The sequence below is a fragment of the Equus przewalskii genome, chromosome 25, assembly GCF_037783145.1.
Source record: "Equus przewalskii isolate Varuska chromosome 25, EquPr2, whole genome shotgun sequence".
Lineage (NCBI taxonomy): Eukaryota > Metazoa > Chordata > Mammalia > Perissodactyla > Equidae > Equus > Equus przewalskii.
The window spans coordinates 25,967,735-25,983,452 of record NC_091855.1 but is presented as its reverse complement, the minus strand read 5'-3'; the positions used below and the strand labels follow the sequence as shown (position 1 = coordinate 25,983,452).

Genomic DNA, 15,718 nt, shown 5'->3' with positions numbered 1-15,718 from the left:
TTCTGCAAAAAGCAAAACTATAAAGATGGTAAACAGATAAGTTGTTGTCAGTTGTTTTGGGAGTGGGGAAAGAATTTGCTAGGTGAAGCATGTGGGAATTTGTAGAGCAGTGAAACCATTCTGTATGGTACTGTAATTGTGGGTACACGACACTAAGCACTTTCCAAAACCCATAGGACTTTATAGCACAAAGAGTAAGCCTTAAGGTATGGAATAATAAACATCATTTTCAAAAATAATAATCTAGGAGGTCAGGGATCCCACGATGGAATGCAGACTGTAGCAAAACGATCTAATTGTATTACAAATGTGTGAAACAACTTCACCGATAGGGATGGGGAAAGCATTCTGACCTAAATAACTTTAGAAATGAGTGCAGTCTCTAAGACTGAAGGCAAAAGAAACTATACATAAGAACTGCACACTTATTGATAAAATTGTTCCCATGGGGGTATGGATTGACAATTCTGAAACCACTATACATGTATAACTGGATTTGAAAAATTAAGTAAATGGATGGTGGATGGTGGGAACTGAGTTTCTCACTGTTGTAGTGGGAGATTACAGATAAGTAAGGGTGGAGGCTAAAATGATCCATGTGGTGATGGATTAGAGTTGGAGACATCAGTAGGAATTCATGTTTAGCTCAATATAAATACAGATAGTTACATTTATAAATATTTATAAACACATGTGTATAGACACATGTATTTCTTTGCTCTGTCAGCTAGAAGGACCTAGAAGCACCATGACCGTAGTAGAAATAAGCTCAGATCTTGTTTTCTAAAACTGTTCTTCAATAAAAGGAACAAAGACTCCTTGGAGGAATGGCTGACTTTAGGACCGGGGCAGGAAATAGACAAGGTGAGCCTGGAGCATCCAGTAGCACCAGAAATTGAGGAAGTCCCCCAAAAACACCATGATGGGGTGTATCAAAGAGACATAGGAACCAACTGAAAACTCTCCCAAAGCTGGAACAATTTGAGCAACAAAATAAAATAGTATTGGATTATAATCAAAAGTATAAACAAGAATCTATGGATCCATATTGTTATAAACAAATGATTAAATGAATAAACTAATGGAGGGAAATAGGCAATATTCCATGGAGAAAAATTCTAAATAATTTACATAAATACTCTGATTTTAAGGTAGGTTGATAATTTCCTCCTCTTTAAATTTGAACTGCTCCTAGTGACTTTCTTCCAAAGAGAACAGTATGGAAAGGGGAGGGAAAGAATCTTACAGTGGAGAAGCCTGACAAGCACTACCTCAGACAGATAATCAAGGTTAACATCAAAAGTAATGTCATGTTGGAATAGTATGTACCCTTGATAGGATGAGAATCAACTTTACCTCCGTGGTTTTCCTCCAAAAAACCCACAACCCAGTCTAATCATGAGAAAACATCAGACAAATTCTAATAGAAGAGCATCCTACAAAACATGTGACCAGTACTCAAAACTGTCAAAGTCATCAAAAACAAAGTCCAAAAACCTCACAGCTCAGAAGAACCTAAAAAGACAATTAAATGTAACATGATATCTTAGATGAGATCCTGGAACAGAAAAAGGTCATTAGGTAAAGGTAAAAAATAAGGAAATCTGAGTAAAGTAAACACTTTAATAATAACGTATCAATATTAGTTCATTCATTGTGACAAATATACCATATTGATGTAAGATGTTCATAATAGGCGAAACTGGGTGTGGTATATATGAAAACTCTGTATTATTTTTGCAATTTTTCTATATAGCTAAAACTATTTTAAACTATTCTAAAGCGAAAAGGTTCTTTTTAAAATGTTAGGAATAATATTTGGGCCACAAATTGTTATCCATATATCTGATTATTTTCTAAGAAATGGAATTACTGATTAAAAGCAAATGAATAGTTTAAGGGTCAGTAATCTCAATTACTGACCCTTAACTTTGCACTAATTTACCATGTCAGTGACAGTGTTTAAGAGTCTGGCCCTCTGTAGAAGCCTTGAATAAAAGTGGCTTTGATCTTGAATCTCGTTCGCAGCGGTCAACTATATAAAAATGCTAGTTTTATTCCACTTTAAATGAAAATTAGTCAGCATAACATAGTGGACAAGTGTTTGCAGTAGAGTCATGCTATGTGACACTTACTGACTATGACTTTGAGCAGGTACTTAGCTGCTCTAAGCCTCAATCTTTCTCATCTGTAAAATGGTGATAATCAAATGTTCTACTATAGAGTTTTGAGGACAATTAATTGAGGTAATGCATAGAAATCAATTTGTAGAGTGTCTCGCACAAAGTAGGTATTTCATGTTAATTATTGGTATTGGTTTTTAGTCATTCACTCATTTATTCCACAAATATTTATTGAAGAACCACTATGTGTCAAGCACTCCGGAAGCTTCTGGAAAGATGATGGTAAAAAAGACACAATCCCTGCCTCTCAGGAGCTTACTGTCCAGCAATAGAAAAATCACAGAAGGGCACAGAAAATTGCAATAATATGTAGCAAGTGTGAGAACAGACTACAAACAGGCTGCAGTGGAAGCATATGGCATAATCAAGAAAGGATTCTCAGAAAAAAGGGACAGCTAAGCCAGAATCTGAAGGATTTGTAAGATTTAGCCCAGTGGTGTGCTGGAGCAGGCAAGCACCCACTTGCTAGGACCAATTGTGTTCATCTCTTTCCAATTCTCTGTTCAGCAACATCCCATTGGCAGCTTGAAATCAGCCATGGTAAGAGGATTTACACCATGGAAATCATCAAATGCTACTAATCAGGGCTCTCCCTCTTCCTCACCGCAGAAAGGCAATTGTTAAACATTTACCAGCACAGCACTGCTTTAGCCAATCAAATGTGGTGGGGGAAATACAGAGGGAAGCAAGGAGCATGATGAATTTGCAAAACTGAAAGGAGTTTGGACTAACTCCAGTGTGAAGGGGTCATGAAGATAGAGAGATAAGTGGGGACCAGATCATGGTTATAAGCCAAATGAAAGTGTTTAGAATTTACCCTGAAGGCAATGGGGAGCCACTGAAGGGTATGGAGCAGGGGATGGGACTTAGTTTACATGTAAGAAAGATTCCTCTGGTGTCGAAAGACAGAGTAAAATCAGAACTAGATATGGAGTGCTTAAAATTTTATTTGAGACATAGATTACTTGGATTTGATCATTGTCTTTTTCTCCACAGGGTGGTATTATTGAAATGTCGTTATCAACTGACATATCAAAATGCTTGCTTTTTTTTTTTTTTTTTGGCATTTTTACCTGGATTTTTCTTAAGCTGCTTTTTTACAAACTATCACAAAATAGTAGAATGTGACTTAGCACTTTTGACAATTTTATTACCTTTTTAACAGTTCCTAGAAAGTTTTCTTCTTCCCGACTCTATATTTATGAGGGGAGCAAGACCCGAAACTATGAAATAAATGCAGAGGTTGTTGAAGAAAACAAGGTGAGGGGTAATAGTGGTCTGGACTTGGATGGTAATTGTGGTTATGGTGACTGGCTTGGAAAATATTTAGGAGGTAGTTCATGGTGATGAAATAAATGAAGAAAGTGAGAGAAAAGGAAAAGTGGAGAAAGATGCTCAGATATCTGCTGTTCAGAGGTTATCTACACCACAAAATAGGAGCCCCTAGAGAAATAGTAATTTAGGGCCAGGGTGACATAGTCCTGAGAACCAGGGGGCATGGCAGTGGAAGGCAGGAGGTAGGGGCAAGAATGGGGTCAATTAGTTGAGCTTGAAATGTCTTTGCAGGTTCTAAGAAGAATTGTGCAGAAGTCAGTTATGTATGTGAGTCTGCAAAGAAGAAAAAGAAAAATCAACTTAAAAACAAATCGGCAAGAAGAGTCTTTGTCCAGAAGGGCTGGAGACAAAGCAAGAGAGAGAAGCTTATGGAGGCAAAGGACAAAGCAAATAATCAAGAAGGAAGGGACAGTCGGCAGTGTCACATGCCTTAGGTCAAGAAAGACTGAGATGTTCTCTTTTCGCTGCACCTACTGTGAGAATGAAGACCATTCTCAGCAATCAAACTGCTGACATCCCAGAAAGTGTTGACATCGCTGAAGGGATGCACAGTCACTGTGAAGGGTCCTAGAGGAACCCTGTGAGGACTTGAAAGACATCAATGTAGAATTCAGTCTCCTTGGAAAGAAAAAGAGCCTCTGGGTTGACAAATAGTAAAGAAACAGGAACTGGCTACAGTTGGCACTCTGTAGTCACGTACGGAACACGATCAAAGGCATTACATTAGACACCCATTACTGGACGAGGTCTGCGTATGCTCACCGCCCCATCAACATTGTCATTCAGGAGAATGGGTCTCTTGTTGAAATCCAAAATTTCTTGAGTAAAAAAGGCATCCATAAAATTCAGATGAGGCCAGGTGCTGCTTGTTCACTATCTCAAGCCCAGAAAGATGAGTTAATTCTTGAAGTAAACGACATTGAACTCGCACCAAATTTGTTGCGTTGATTCAGCAAGCCACAGCAGTTAAAACAAGGATATCAGAAAATTTTTAGATAGTATCTATGTCTCTAAAAAAGGAACAGTTCAGCAGGTTGATGAAAAAGATCTAAGAGTTATCCAGTCATGAAAACAAGAAGATGTGGGATGATTCCTAAGACTCTATTTGTGATATTTTAATGCACAGCAGAGTGATTATAGTCAACAATACTGTATTGTATACTTCAAAGTTGCTAAGAGACTAGCTCTTACCACTAGTTCTCACCACAAAATGGAAATGACAACTATGTGATGTGACAGAGGTTAGTCATGCTGCAGTATACAAATGTATCAAATCAACACATTATACACCTCAAACTTATGCAGTTACATGTCAATTATATCTCAACAAAAAGTAAATTTAAAAATATGTAAATTGTCATGCAATTCTACACTTTAAATGAGAGACTTGTATGGCACGTGAATTATATCTCAATAAAGCTCTTACTAAAATTTTTTAATTTTTAAAATGCAATAAAACCCTTCTATTGATAGAAATGAGGGAACGAAGGAAGAAAAGGAGGGAGGGAGGGAGAAAAGGAAAAGAAAAGAAAATTATCCACTCGATTTAGCAAGAAGGCTCTCTTTGGCAGCCATATACAGAGCCATTTCCGTAGAATGGTTGAGGCAAACATCAGATTGTAGAAGAGGTAAAAATAGCAAGAGTATATTATTTTTAACTTTAGCTTACTCTTTCTGCCCAGTAAGGTAAACCACAGATGCCCAGTACTTCTCAGATTCTTCCAACAAAATTTTCTTAGTTCAAGAGGAGTGCAACCTCTGCATGTTCAGGGGGATAGGATTCTGCAACTCCAAAATTGCTCTAAATGTATCTCAGTAATTCTTCTAAATTTGTGTTTGTTATAATATGAAAATAATAGTTTCCCCTCCCCCAAATTTTTTTGGAGGAATATTTGTACTCCCAGGAAAATGTAAGATGTTTAGGCTGTGGCCTCAGGCACCCCTGGAGGGTGCATATAAATCCTAGTTTGAGAAGCAGATGTAAGAGAATTCACATTTGTTTCAGTCAGTTCCCAGAGGTTATGCCATAGCTTAATGATGCAAAGAATGGAAATCAACCAAAGAAGGCAGTGTTGCCCTGGAGAACGCACACCTGATGAGGCCAGAAATCAGGTTCTAGTCCTAGCTCAGCAGGAAGTGGCAGCGGAAGTCTGAACAAGTTACCAAAAACCTCTGAGCCTCAGTTTCCGCTTCTGTGAAATGAAGAGGTTGACTTACACGCTTATTAAGTTTCTTTCCAGTCTGAACTTTCTTCTCTCTTTGCCAGTGAGAATATTAAATGACTGAAAGGAAAAGAACAGAATAGTCGACACGCTTTCAGTCATTGCTAAACGCAACTATGTTCAAGAGTTTGAGCCATGTTCAAAGAGTAGCAATTTTCCTGTTACGATGCAGCTCCATGTATGCTATAAATTTTCATGAAAATGGGTCATTATCCATCCATATGCCATAGGCTGGCAGAAAACAAGGGTCAAAACAAAGAAAATGGCATCATTTCTATTTTGACGTTTTTACATGTAGCGCATTCTTCAAACTCACAACAGCTAACATTCTTTTATTCAGTTAACAAATGTTTATTAAATACCATATGGGGAATACAGAAATGAATGTGATGTAACTCATGTACTCAAAGATTTCACTATTTTCAAAAAGAGACAATAAAATAAGTGTCATGATGGAGATACATGCCACGTGCTCAAGGAGCGATTGGTTTTGACTAGGGTCTTTTGATGACAGAGATGGGATTTTTTGCTTAGTCCAATGGAATAGCTAGTTTTCTGCTGGCAAAGAAAGGATAATGCTCACTTCTGGCTGATGGAACAACTGGGGCAAGAAAAAGAGACGTGAAGGTGCATAGTATTTACAAGAAACCGTGAGTAACGTAGGGAGGCTTGGGTAGAGAGGGGTGAAAGGAAAATTCTAAAAGTTAAGCCCAAAAAGTTGAGTTGAAGCCAAATCATAGATGCCCTTGAACTTGAATTCAGTGATGTCCAAAGTGCAGTGAAACTCCCTGAGAAAGTTAAAAATGCTCCACAGAGGCATACAAAAATATATTGTGGCTTCTACTAATATTTTATTCTCTTTCCTTTTAAATTCATATTTCTGTATATATGTATTATAATATATACTAGCATACTTAAACGCAAGTATTCTATAAATAAATACATAAGTCTACATACACTGGATGTGTAGTCAAAATTTTTTTATTGATGAGAGTACATAATCAAAACATTTAGACTCCCTGCTATAGACAGTATGGAAGCTTTTGAACAGAGAGTACTGTGACTCGATCTGTGTCAGAGGAAGTAGCCATGGCAGCAGGATGACAAATGGATTCTAGGTGAGAAATTTGAGTCAGCTGGAACAGGAGTTAGAAGACTGAGGTTGAAATCCTGGCTTTGCCACTCAGCAATTACGTGATCCTACTTAAGTCACACAATTCAATTTCTATTTCTATTTTCAATTTCTCCAGTTGCAGATGGGAATAACAATAGCAGAATTTTATGAGAATGAAGTGAGATAAATATGTGGAAACACCCAATCCAGTGATGAATTATAGTAGATGCTTCAGAAATGTTCATTGAATTTGAATCTGATGTTCTAATAGACTTTAGGAAGTTGAAGCAAATAGACTTTAGGAAGTTACCAGATGATAATGGTCTAAGATTAGTGCACTGTTGGAAGGATTAGAAAGTTGGAATCAACATAGAGTTAGTTTAGATGAAGAATCAACAGAATTTGCTCACTCATTAGGAGTGGGAATGGGGGAGAAAGAAAAGCTGATTAGGCTCTGGAGTTTTTTGCATGGCTACATGGAAAGATAGACTTTCTATTTGTGACAGAATACAGGTAAAGAAGCAGGTGAAAGTAACATGTTTGGTTCATATTGAGTGGGTGGTACCAGCAGGACGTCTATATGGAGTTTATTAGACTTGTAAATTTAGGCCAGGAATTCAGAGGCGAGATCTAGGCTGTGTCTGTAATGAAGCCTTTCTGTGGGTCACAAGGTATCTAGCTGAACCTCCTGGTCCCACAGCAAGTCATCCAGAAATTGTGGTCCATACTATTCCCAGGTGGTTAACTTGCTTCCCGTGGTCAACAGTTGTGTGTGAAGAGTCTGACTAAGTTCTAGGAAATTTCAACCCCACTTCTAATGTTTTGCAGATACAACCTTCTGTACACAGACGTCTTTCATTTACCCATGTGGAATTTATCAGAGCCTGATAGTGAGTCATATTATTTTATCCAATCTCCAGTCAGGGTCTTAATCTTTAATTTGCATAAACATCACCCCTGGTAGCTTTTTATAAATACAGATTCCTGGATCCCTGACTGTAAGATTCTGATTCAGCAGGAATTTGCGTTGTTAATAAGCACTCGGATTATTTAATGTAGGCTTGCCAGAACAGAAGTAACTATCAGAATTGCCACCATGTACATGGACTTCTGTTTTAGCCAGGACAGCAGTAATTGGCAGGTCAAATGGGTGAACAGGGAAATGGAATTTCTGTTGCCCATTTAGAAATCGTAGTATAGGGAGTGAAACTGGCAAACAGCCATTGATGATTAAGTATCTAGGTACTAAAGTTTTTTCCCTTTTGCAATTACTGGTTGCAGCTTTTAGCTGTTTAACCCACACATTGTTAACTGTGCTGCTGAGGCAATATGCTATCTGACTCCCACTAGGCTCCTACAGAAAACATCTCCCTGGAGCCTGGGTCACCATGGTAATGGGCGTGTGAGCTGTTTTTCAGAAATTAGAACTCCTTGTCCACTTCAGGCCAGTTGAGACCACCAACTCATCAACTGAGCCCACACCAATGTCCAATAGGCGACCTTTTGATGTCAAGAGGCTAAAAACTCCACCCTCAGATCATGCTAATGCTGCCATTTTGTAAACATGGGTCCTATGAAGAGGCATGGAGTCTGACTACGCTTGTGCAGACCATCAATTACCTCACATCCCCTCACCTCCAATCACCTCTCTCCACATTCCAGACCACCTTGCCCCCTATCCCATAAATATCCCTGAGTCCCTATTTGTGGGGAAATGAATTTGAGGCTCATTCTCTCACTTCCTCACATGGCTGCCTTGTGAGTAAACTCTCTCTCTGCTGCAATCTCATTGTCTCGGTGTTTGGCTTTCTGGGCGACGGGCAAAAACGAACCTGGTTGGGTAAGAGGAGTTGGGTAGAACCAGAAGAGCTTTGTGTGAAAGTCGTTAGGAATCACTGCAACAGATTTGAGTCCTCTTCAAGTATGACCGTAACTGCAATGATTTTTGGAGGCGTGGACAGATTTTACCACAATAGTTTTGTGGTAATAAAACAATTCTGTTGTAGCTGTGTTCATCCTTTGCCTGTTTTATAGCATCCCAATACTAGGAAAATTGTAAAATAAACATTTATTTACAGCCCAATGAATCTTGTCCTTGTGTTTATTATAATGATGTTGTTGAGGACATTGGTCATAGTGTCCTCTCTTTGAGGACCCTAGGGACAAATTTATGTCTAGTCTTAGTCTTAGGGATAGCTATGCTTTTTCTAGGAATGTCATCTATCTTAATCTTATACAAAATCCAAATTTTCCAGTTGACCAGACTCCCTTTGGGGACTACCTGCTAGACCTCTCAGAATCAAATTATCTTGGATCAAATGGAAGTTTCTTTATGGTATAAATACACTTTCTATAACAAGATGAGGTACAAATTAATAAACATTTGTATACTACTTTTAGAATTTCCAAAGGATATCACATATATCTTATTAAATCTTTACAATCATTCTCATTATGATAATAGATGAAAGATTGAGACTCAGAGCAACTAAATGATTTGCCTGATATCACACACTAGTAATTAGAAAACTGGAATTTATTTTTTTTATAATTTTTTTTTTCTGATGAGGAAGATCAGCCCTAAGCTAACATCTATTGCCAATCTTCCTCTTTTTCCTTGAGGAAGATTGTTGCTGAGTTAACATCTATGCCAACTTTCCTCTGTTTGTATGTGGGATGCCACCTTAGCACGGCTTGATGAGCGGTGTGTATGTCCACACCCAGGATCCCAACAAGCTAACCCTGGACCACTAAAGTGGAGCAAGTGAACTTAACCACTACACCACCAAGCCAGCCCCAGAAAACAGGAATTTTTTTTCCCAAGTAATTTTATTTAGATTACAATGGTTTATAACGTTGTATAATTTCGGGTGTACATTCCTGTTTATCAACTCCTGAATACACTTCATCGTGCTCACCCCAAGTAGTCCAATTTTTATCCATCACCATACATATGTGCCCCTTTATCCCTTTCATCCACCCCCCCCAAACCCCCTTCCCCTCTGGTAACCACTAATCTGTTCTTTTTATCCAAGTATTTTTTATCTTCCACATATGAGTGAAATCATGCAGTATTCGTCTTTCTCTGTCTGGCTTATCTCACTTACCATCATACCCTCAAGATCCATCCATGTCATTGCAAATGGGATTATTTAGTCTTTTTTATGGCTGAGTAGTATTCCATTGTGTATGTATATACCACATCTTCTTTATCCATTCATCTATAGATGGGTACTTGGATTGCTTCCATGTCTTGGCTATCGTGAATAATGCTGCAATGAACATAAGGGTGCATAAATCTCTTTGGAACATTCATTTCAAGTTCTTTGGATAAATACCCAGGAGTGGGATAGCTAGGTCATATGGCATTTCTATTTTTAATTTTTTGAGAAATCTCCATACTGTAGAAAATTGGAATTTTAACACACAAATTCTGACTCCAAATCCAGTTCTCTTTCTGCTTCTTCTAAAAAAAGAAAAATCTTTTTTATTATACTCTTTAATTTATGAAATTATATATATATATATGTCTGTATGCACAGATGTATATAAAATTCTATTTAATCTTCATACCAATCCTGAGAAACAGTTGCTTCTATTTATCTAAATATTTCAGAGATCTGAGACTCTTAGAAGATTCAGGACTTGCCCAAGGTCAATCAGCACGAATCATAGAGCTCAGACCCGAACTTGAAATTCATCACACCCAATTCTGAGCTTTCCCCTAAACTATTGCTAACGTGCAATCTGCTATGCTTGAGCGTAACCTGACAGTCCCTCTCTCTGACCAGCATCGCTACCAAGGAGAAACTAAGAATTGAAGTGCCAAAATTCTTCGAATTCAATAATTGTATATTTATTTTAATTTAAAAAATAGTCAGGGGATGAGAAGCCACATCCATCCCTTACAACATACTGGTGTAAATGAATGCGCACTGAGCAGAGTTTAGGAGAAGGTAGATAATGCAGAGATTCTGAGAACACTAGGAGCAGAGGCAGCACAGCAGTGAGAACAGAGAGCTAGGAGGCAGAAACTTTCATAACCAGTCTTGCCACCCAGCCCTGCCCAAGGAGGGACTCAGAAATGAAGAAGACATTCCATCCCCACCCCGTCTCTTCTCTTCTTTTCTGTAAATGAGAAAAGAAAAGATAAACGGACATGTCTTCAATGGTGTTAATTTGTCAAGAGCCTGAATTCCCTTCTAATGTTAGTCTTAGTAAAACAATCATCTGAAAAAGAATAAACTCACTGAATAATTTTTCAGCATTTTACCAGAGCACCCCCAAAATGTGTGCATATGTACAGGCTTTCATTCCACCCATTCTAGCTTTTGGAGCTACAAGTCTTGTTTCCAACCAGATTGACCTGATGGGTCATTATAGATGGTGCTGGGGTATGAAAGTGGACAAAGCGGAAATGCAAGGCTAATCTGTCAGGCCCAACAAGACAAATATCCCAGCAGCACTGCCATATTTCACAGTGCATACTGTTGACTATGGGTCTCCTGACATGATAAATTTTATGGCCAAATGTGGTGGCATTTTGCAAACCCAGGTTTACTAAGGATGGTTGGTCCTTCTTTGATAGGGTCAATTGTGATAAATTGCCCTGTTGAACTCCCCATGAAGTATGACATTTCAGGTTAGCCAAATTCTCTTTGATGTGCGTGTCCCAGTTAGCGGCAAGACATTTACCAGAGAAGTTTTTCTAGTTAGAAGGGTGAAATGGTACCAGATATGCCCTTCTCGTCTTTCTTATTAGTTTGTCTGCAGTGAAGAGGAAGGTTGTAAAATCTTTTTCCTGGGAATATTGTGGACAGATTTCCTTCTAGAGTGGCAGAAGGTGGAGGGAGCTGCCCCAGGGGAGAGAGAGAAGTCAGACCACCTGTTCGATTTCCTTCATCTTTTGTTAATTTCCCCTGGCATGGAGCCACCACTTAGGAAAGAAAGCTTGAAAACTTCTGTGGGCCACCCCATTTTTCCAGCTTTTCAAGACTAGTTTATAAATGGCAGCAATAATAGAAGTGTATGAGGGGCCAGCCCCATGGCTGAGTGGTTAATTTCGCATGCTCCACTTCATGACCTAGAGTTTCACTGGTTCGGATTCTGGGCTCGGACTCAGCACAGCTCATCAAGTCATGCTGAGGCAGTGTCCCACACAGCACATCTAGAAGGACCTGCAACTACAATATACAACTGTGTACTGGGGGGCTTTAGGGAGAAGAAAAGGAAAAAAAAAGGAGGAAGATTAGCAACAGATGTTAGCTCAGGGCCAATCTTTAAAAAGTAAAAAATTAAAAAAAAAGTACATAGTAATTGCAGGCTAATGTCACATAATCTGTCTCCAAGTAATTCAGCCTTTCACAGAAAAGCACGAACTGTCATGGTTTAGGCTCTGTCACAAAGTGTTTGTGACGCTGGGCAAGTCACTGACTTTTCTGGTCCTCGATTTCTCACCTGTAAAGTAAGGCTTGTTGTACATGATCCCCAAATCTTTCCACAGCAAAGTTTCTAGTAGGTAGTATAACAAAGTGCCTAAGAGATAGACTCTAGACCAAACCTGGATCCTCCACATAATAGCTGAGTGTCTTTGAGCAGTTTAACAAATCTCTTTAAGCTCCATCTTCCTCATCTGTAAAATGGGGGTGATATTATCACCCGCCCCATAGGGCTGCCATGAGAATTAAAGAATTTAATATAAATAAAGCACTTATAATCATGGATGGAAGATAGTGAGTTTTCAATAAGTGTTAGCTATTATCGTACTAGGATTTTATGTTGTTGGTGTTCAAAACATAGTGATCAGTTCAGTGCATAGACTTTTATATAGAAAAATAATTAACATTTTTGATTACCTCACTTTTACCTGTAACCGGACTCCTACATATGGGCAACTTATTTTCTGTACACAATGGGGATGGAACTGCGTAGAACTGATCACTCTAATTCTATTTCCTCATCAGTTTATGTCACTCCCATATCTATGAAAGGTAACATCTTACATTCCTCCCTCCCCTTAATTAGCCCCACCCCTATCTCCTTCCGCAGTGAACACAAACACACACACTCAAATCTCAATCATTCCACAAATCAATTCCAATTGCTCAATATTTCTATACCACATCCTCTCTTTTTCATTCCTATTACAATTGTATATGGAATGCATTCAGTAAAATTTCATTAACAATGACGATGTGAGTGGGTATGAGGACAAGGGTCTTAGATTAGCAAATTGAGTTTATTACTTCCAAATTATACACATAAGCCAAACATGCTTCATTCATTCATACAGCAAATATTTCTGAGAGCCTACCATATATCAGGCTCAGTGAAGCTCCTGTTGGGCCTAAAACAATGATGTAACATATCAAAATTTTGTCTGAATTTAAACTCAGGCAAAATTTCAGTTATTCTCCTATGACCAAACCATAGAATGTTCATTTTGTAAGCAAAAAGTCACTTGTAGAAGATAATTCCTTAATTTACTAATTGTTTTCTCTTCTGAGGACTTTGCCTTAGTCTATAGATACATCTTTCTAGCTGTCACTTCCTCATCTCAGTACTAAGGGGGGTTGACTAGACATCCTCATAAGACAGTTTCTGCTCTAATATTCTATAGAATAAATGCAAAAACAGCTCCCTATGATTAGGGCCTAAGGAAAGAAGAACCCAGCCTGGAAATATAATGCATTCTAAAACAATGACTACAAAGATATGCACAAAATTGATTATTTCTGGGTGGTCAGCTTGTGGTTGAATTTTACTATTACCTTAAAGTAATGGTCCCTGTTTCTCCTCTCTATTTCTTTCCTGTCTGTTGCATTATTATTATACGGGCTGCCAAAAAGCGTAAAATGTGATCGGTTTTCCTGGAACACCAAGTCTGGAGAAGTTCTGAGAGGATACTCCTGGCTCCCAATTGGTGGGTGAGTCAACTGAGCAACAAACTGACGTATAATGGAAAAACCATAGAATTCAGAGTCCAAAGATAGTATTTGAAGTCCCATTGCTTCCTTTGGCCGCATATTCAACCCTGGGCAATTCACGTATTCACATATCCTCTTTAAGGTTCATTCAGACCTTCACAATTCGCAGGCACGACCCTAGACTGGCTGTCTGTCTCTGTCTATCCATGTAAGATAGATAGTACTATGCCTTAGTTTCCAGATGAGAAAGCAGAGGCTGAGTCAGGCTACGAAAGATCGTATAGGCGCAAGTATGCTATAAATCTACAAGTTCTATATGCATTTGGTTCTATGTATTATTACCATGAAATCTCCCCATTTAAGTATTACAGTTTTCTGCCTATTGATTACAGCAATATAGTCAAAATAAACTTTGATTGTGAGTAAATGTTTTTGTTCTCCTTGATTTGGGATATAGAGAAAAAAAGAATCAAGACACAAGTCGCACTTGCTCTTTCCGCTGAACTTTAAGCAGTAAAGGGAGTGATCTATGTCTCTTCTATTCACCAGTGGGCATCTCTAGAGTATAGGGCAGTGTCTGGCATAGAGGAGTTCAGTAAGTAGAGTAAAATCCTTCTGAAGAGTGATGTGAATCCAACTATTCACTTACTATTACTATTTTATTTATATTACTATTTATTTATATATTTTACATAAATATATTTGTATATACTATATATTGTATGTGTTTTTATTAAATATATTTCATATATTATATATTAAATAAATATGTAAATATTTATTTATATTACTATTCACTTAAAATGCCTGATCACATTATTGCAAGATTAACAAAAAGGCCATGCAGTTTGCCAGCTGGAAGTTGTGGGGTGTGTAATGCAAATCCGTATAGTCCCATGACCGGGGCTTCGTCCTACCTCAAAGTATCTGCTCTGCCTTAAATTTTGATTCTGGCTCCTTTGGCTGGCTGAGATTGCCAGGATAGCAACAACAATTACAGGCATACCTTTCTACCTTTTTGGTACCAATCCAGGTAGATATGAGAGAACATTGGAAATATGAGGACCTAGCCTCCACACTTTCCCAGAAAAAAATGCCCCTGCTATTACTTCACCTGAACTCACCCTCCCCTTCCAACATATTCCCCTCTCCTCACCTCTCTTAAACTATAAGAGCTTTAATCAAGAGCTGGGCAGAGAACCAACATCAATTCCCAATCGCTAATCACGGTGTCTTACTGTTTTACTCTTGGTAAATTGAATGAATATACAGCCAGAAGGATGACCTAGATTAATGAAGGTATAGTTATATCACATTTAATGGGATAAATGAAACTATTATGTATTGGGGCAAAGGGTATTCCAAACAAGATTTGATTTTTTTTCAAAGTGAGAGAGGTGAGAAAGAGATCAAAGGAGAGACTTAAAGGAGGAGAAACAGAAAGACATCTGTAGCTGCGATTGATCCAGTTATATCCTTAAAGATAGACCACATTTTGTGAAGTAAACACACCCACAGACAAAAATCTCCCAAACAATAATTTTTTAAGTCCTCAGCTTCCACCAGGAAAGCAATTTCTTTTCCATGAGTACTACCCCTCCCTGCTACTCTTACAGCATATCTAAGAGTCTATTCGGGGGTCAGTTAATTGGATCCACTTGCTCTTCATAAGTATGAGAAATAAGGAAGGTTTTATACTCCAAACATTAAGGAACCTTCCCATACCTGCCCCCACCAAATTGTAGTGGGTTATCATCTCAGCTTATCAAATTTATGAGCTGTGAGTGTCCATGACCACTAACATCTGTCTTGATTTTCCCTGGATCCACAACAGCGATGGTTGAGAAGAAATTCATAAACATTTGGCTTTGAAAAACTGTGGTGGCCTCCTGAGACTAGAGCAAGAAAAGAGAGAAGGTTTCTGTTTCCTTCAGATTT

General features: G+C 38.3%; 1 pseudogene; it reads left to right on the top strand.

The window, feature by feature from the left end:
- The first annotated feature begins 3,999 nt into the window (after positions 1-3,999).
- Positions 4,000-4,587, top strand: LOC103548372 (large ribosomal subunit protein uL6 pseudogene; annotated as a pseudogene).
- The last annotated feature ends 11,131 nt before the right edge of the window (positions 4,588-15,718 follow it).